This window comes from Ornithorhynchus anatinus, chromosome 4, assembly GCF_004115215.2.
Source record: "Ornithorhynchus anatinus isolate Pmale09 chromosome 4, mOrnAna1.pri.v4, whole genome shotgun sequence".
NCBI lineage: Eukaryota > Metazoa > Chordata > Mammalia > Monotremata > Ornithorhynchidae > Ornithorhynchus > Ornithorhynchus anatinus.
Genome location: NC_041731.1, coordinates 1,505,094 through 1,511,093, shown reverse-complemented (window position 1 = coordinate 1,511,093; position 6,000 = coordinate 1,505,094).

Here is a 6,000-nt window from a genome sequence, read left to right as displayed (position 1 = left end):
AAGTAGGGATTAAATACCAGTTCTTTCTCCTACTTAGACTTGAGCCCCATGCAGGACAGGGACTATGTCCAACCTAATGTACCCACCCCAATGCTTAGCACAGTGCTTCAGACATAGTAAGTGGTTAACAAGTACCGTTAAAAAAAATTGCGGGTACAGGCACGGGGCCTTCTGCCAACAGTGCCCTTCTATATTCTTGGGGCACGGCTTCTTTCTCTCCTCTCCTTCTCTTCTCTGTGACCTGGGACACATTTTTTTCTCCCCAGCTGAACCAGGCTTTCCACTGCTTGTTTGTTCCACGACTTCTCCTGCAGATTTCCCTGAATCCCGAGGAAAGAGAAATAAAGTTGCTATCTTTTCTTTTGAAGTTTAAACACCAAGCCTTTTCTCTCCCCTGCCAAGGGTATTCGCTCAGGTACAATTTAAAACAGGCCCTGACTCTCAAGCCTCCTGATAGTTGTAAATTTCCATAATTTCTATCGTCGGCAGATGGTGTTGCTTTTAATCTTAAAGGACCACAATCCCCGTTTTGCCTGAAAATCGGCCGTACCTTAATACGGCCTTAATAGCCTTTGTGTGTCTGTGGCTTAGTACAGTGTCCTGCACATAGAAAACGCTCAATAGATACGATTGACTGACTACTCCACCCATCTCCTACTTAGGCTGTGAACCTCATGGGGGATCTGATTACCTTGATTCTACTCCAGCGCTTGGTGCGTAGTAAGCGCTGAACAAGTACCACAATTATTCTAATTTTTATCTCACAGGGGATAAAGCAGGGAGCAAGGAACTGATAGGACTCTGGTGACTTAAAACTCTGGGAGCATCTCGCCCATCAGCCACTGCGGAAGCACGCGCACAACGTGTACAGCAGCAGCAAGGTGGAGAGAGCCAGAGCGTGGGCGCCGAACAGCCTCCAGAAGGAGTTTCACACTCCTAGCCTGCCCCTAAAGTCATCATGGAGGCCTTGAAGGAAGGGACTAGACATCGCCAGATTCAGGAGGAGGACCCAGGACTGGAGCACTCCCAGGAAAGGGAACATGGTTGAAGGGCACGAAGCAAGCTGATTAAGGGTCTTTAAGGTGAGGGGGGCCGACCTCAGTCGCTGGAGGCACAGAGGCCAGGTGTATCACAATAATCACTTCAGGCGGCTAGTGTCTGGGCCTCCCCACGAAGAATCCGAAAGAAAATTCATTTTTATAACAGATGAGGGGATCTGGGGGTTGTCGTTTTAATTGTAAGACTGCATTTTAAGATTTTCATAAATGACCATTAAATGTCAAAGAGAGACGGAGGGGAAGAAAGCCGAGAGGATGTGGGAGCAGGTGGTCTTGGCGAGGGGAAGTGGGGAGAGGAGCTGCAGGGGGGAGTGCAAACGAACAAAGAGGGGCAGAAGTGTGCTGAGGGAGGAGGGAGATGTAGAGGGGTAAAGGGAGGGGTAGGGCCATTCTCTCTGGAGACCCCCCCCCCCGACAGCTTGGAAAGAGGAGTTGCCCTGCATTCTGTCTCCATGGGAGCCGCATCCCCTCAGCCTACCGAGTCTAAATTGCCCGACCCCGTGTCCCAGGAGAGAGGAAGTTAACCTGCCATCTTTGTTCCTGAAACTTGAAGCCATTCCCCTCTGGTGTTTCCTTTCCCTTCAGCAGCCACCCAGGTGGCAGGTGCTGAAAAACTGTGCATTCAAGCCAAAGAGAGTGTGGGATTAAAAAACTCCTGGAGGGTAGGGATCATGTTTACCAACTCTACTGTACTCTCCCCAGGATTTAGTGGAGTGCTCTGTACGCAGGAAGTGCTCAATAAAAACTACTGACTGACTGAACTTTTACAAAGAAGGGTAGAATCCAGAAAGACAGCACCAGTCCAGTGGAAGAAAGGCATAGTAATCAAGGCATAACGCCGTGCTTTCTGATTTGGGGGATGTGTAGGCTACACTACCAAAACGACTGCAGATAGAGGTGGGGCGTTCTCGGAGAGATGTATCCATGGCGTCGCTACGGGTCGGAGACGACTCGGCAGCATTAGGCAAGACGAGGGGTTTCTCAGTTTTCTTCCCCAGTCTCATCTTCTAGCACTTGTTACAGTGTGTTTTCTTGAGCTGCAGGAATGAATTATAGACCGGGGATGGATGGAAGGTTTTCTTGATTTTGCTCCTCTGCTCAGATTTCTGATTTGTAGGTAAGGTTGTGCCATCTCTTGGTGTGTGTCCCACATGACAAACTCCTCTGAGTTGCGACCCAATGGATGCCGCGTGGCTGCCCTTGAAGACTGGGAAGAGGGCAGAGGTCATGTGACAAGGGGGTGAGACCTACAACCAGAGCCCTGCAAAACAAGTTGGCTTAGGGAAAAGAACATACAGAATAAACAACTCTTGGGTAAAAGAAATAGACGCTTTGGTTGGAAAGTTATTTTATTTGGAGTAGTTACTCCTAAAATCGAGGACTTTTGTTTTATAAACAGCTATTTCTGGATCGAGAACTTCTCCATCAGGATTCACATAGTCTCCTCTCTCCAATTTTTTAGTAAGCTCCTTGAAGGGAAGGGTCGTACCTTCTGAATCTATTGTTCTCTCACATGTGCTTAGAACAGTGCTTTGCACGTTGTAGATTATAAACTCCTTGAGGGCTGGAATTTTGTCTACTGACTCTTTCGTGCTCTCTCAAGTGCTCAGTCCAGGGCTCTGTACAGAGTGAGCTCAGTGAAGATCATCGTTTGATTGATTAGTCCTGGGAGGAGCTGAGAAGTTCAAGGAAGCAATGGGGAAGAAGAGGGATTCCCGAAAGTCTGTATGCCTGGTGATTGAGAGTAGGGAAGGAGCAGGAGGGAGAAGGTATGGGGTGGGAAGACTGGGAAACTCTGACTGCGATCTTCTAGGTATGAACCCTGGATTTTTAGGAACTAGGCAAGGTTTAGGAGTTTCTGAATACTTTGGATAGGAAGAGGGATCAAGGGTGATTCAGGGCGTATCAAAAGTGAAGTGGGGTGGAAGAGACTATCGAGGAGGAGTCCGCAAGAGTGTAAGTAGTGGATGTGATGGGGGTGTTTGACAGCAGAGGATCTGAAGAGTCATGTGGAGGAGCAGACATAGAGGGAAGTCTTTATGGATCAGTGATGCACCGAAGTCAGGGGGTGGAAGATGTAGGAGGAGGAAGGCAACAGAAGCGGATTAGAAGCCACAGGGGAAGGGTCAGTTCACGGTTCTTATTTTGAGATGGAGGCAATATCTCCTGGACCTTAAGGAGTTATCTCTGAGTAGTACAGAGCAGAAGACCAGAAAACTCCTAAATGCGGTTGGGGGCATAGAGGCTTCTTTGGCACCTAGCCAAAAATCTTCCCCATATTTTAGTGCCGGGACCAATGAAACAGCATTGGCCTTATATTCCAGCATACCGTTTCAATTTCTTCAAGCTTTGCAATTTTTTTCAACTCATATAATACATATATTTGATTAAATAAAATAATGACTCGTCTAAATCACCTGCTCAGAACCATGTGAACAAAAAGTTTTAAAAAATGTGAAACATATTAATATAAATGTTCCCCATTTTATTTTTTTGCCGCTTTCATTAAATGCTATTTAGGCGTGGACATGATCAAACCGTGCTGTGGGTCATCTGATATTACTTACTGGCAAAAGCTTCCTGTGAATCACCCTAAGTCAAAATGAAAAATGCATTGTCGATCAATAGCATTTATTGAGTGCCTATATGCAGAACACTGTCCTAAGGAGAGGCAGAGCGGCCCAGAGGAAAGAGCAGGGGCCTGGGAGTCAGAGGCCCTGGATTCTAATTCCAGCTCCACCACTCGTCTGCTGTATGACCTTGGGCAAGTCACTGAACTTCTCAGTGCCTTCGTTTCCTCATCTGTAAAATGGGGATTAAGACTGTGTGTCCTGTGTGGGACAGGGACTGTGCCCACCAACTCAGTGATCTTGAATCTACCTCACAGCTTAGTACAGTACCTGGGTACATAGTAAGCACTTAACAAATACCACAGTTACTATTACTGAGGACTTGGGGTGGGGTGGGAGGGCGGTGCAATAGGGTTAGAAGACATGATCACTGCCCTCAAGGAGGTGGCAGAAGAGGGGCAGACGTGGAAATAAATTATGGTAGGAGGAAATAAGAGTATCAAGGCATGAGCATAAGAGCTATGGGATGATGGGTTGGGGATTGTTAGAATACTGAAGTTGCGGGGAAGGACCGAAGTAGCAGTTGGAGGATGTGACGTAGGGGAAAAGTGGATTGTTTTCATGCATCTCCAGCATTTTGAGGGCGGGAGGACTTTTACCTTGAAAGTGGGAGTCGAGTTGTCCCTTCCCCTCTCCATCCCCCAACCCCTCCACCCCCGTCCTCCCTTCAACGTGCGAAGCTGGCTAGCTTGACCTTGCATGGCTGTGGCCAGGAAAGCAAGAACAATTCCACAGAAACAAAGCAGAGCAAGTAGGAACCCGCACCATCAACCCCACCAGGTTGGAGGGAGGAGACATTTTTGCTGTGCAGAGCAACGAGGCATCTATCACCTCCGTCCCCAAAGGGAAGAAACATCGTCGGACAGCTGCCCTCTAGGAAGGGATAAGCGGAGGGAGGGTCAGGAGCACGGAGCTCACTGCCTCTACTAATCATTTCTCCATGGGTAACCCTCCTTCCCAGCTGCCTTCAGGACAACTGTGCCAGGATATGCTTGAGGGGGAGAGATGTGGGGAGGCGGGCGTAGAGAAGGGAGAAAATAAGCAGACAGGAGCCTTTGGTCCTGACCCACAGCCACTCCCAGGGGCCTTAACCAACCGGTTCAGGAACCAGGACTTCTGCAGGGACCCTGGGGGAAAGGAGACCTGGGGGCCCCCAGTTGTGGTACAGGGTGAGAGGGGATGGATTAGGGGTGGGAAGTGTAGGAGAAAGTACAAAAGCTGTGAATTTCATTTAAAAATGTCCAGGTTTTGAGGCACGCCTCACTGGAGAACTACACCCCCCCCCCCCCACCCCGTCCCTCCTCTCTCCCCACTTTGCCTGGGGAGTTTCCATGGACTAAATCCACTCCAGGTCATGGTTGCTGCTGAGATGCAGAGAGAGGTGAGGGAGGGACCCAGAGATGTTGAGTTCGACTCCCAAATTAAAGGAATATGGAGCTGGGGGAGTAGGCCCAAGAGACACAGTGTGGTCTAGTGGAAAGAGTATAGGCCTGGAGGTTAGAAGACACGGGTCCTGATCCGTGCTTAGGAGAAGCAGAGTGGCTTAGTGGCAAGAGCACGGGCCTGGGAGTCAGAGGACGTAGATTCGAATTCCGGCTCCGCCACTTGTCCGCTGAGTGACCTTGGGCAAGCCGCTTCACTTCTCTGGGCCTCAGCGACCTCCTCTGTAAAATGGGGATTAAGACTGTTAGCCCTATATAATAATTAATAATTATAATAATTATGGTATTTGTTAAGCACTTACAATGTGCCAAGCACTGTTCTAAGCTCTGGGGTAGATACAAGGTAAGCAGGTTGTCCCACTTGGGGCTCCCAGTCTTCATTCCCATTTTACAGATGAGAGAACTGAGGCACAGAGAAGTTAAGCGACTTGCTCAAATCACACAGCAGACGAGTTGAAGGAGCCGGGATTAGAACCCACAACCTCTGACTCCCAAGCCAGGCTCTTTCCACTAAGCCATGCTGCTTCCCTATCCATGTCTCGCATGGGTAGGGTCACCTTGTATCTAACCCAGTGCTTAGAACAGTGCATGGCACATAATAAGCACTTAACAGATACCATTATTATTATATCGGTTCTGCCAAGTGTCTGCTGCGTGATTTTAGACAAGTGACGAGTTTTCTGGGCTTCAGTTTCCCCACTTCTGTAAAATGGGGCTTAAATACCCGTTCTCTCTCCTTCTCCGACTGTGAGCCCTGGGCGAGACAAGGACCATACTGAACTGATTATCGTGCATCTAACCCCGAGCTCAGCTCGATGTCGATAAATACAAAGTCATCCTTACGGGGAGGGAGGGAGCGGGTCTGAGGTG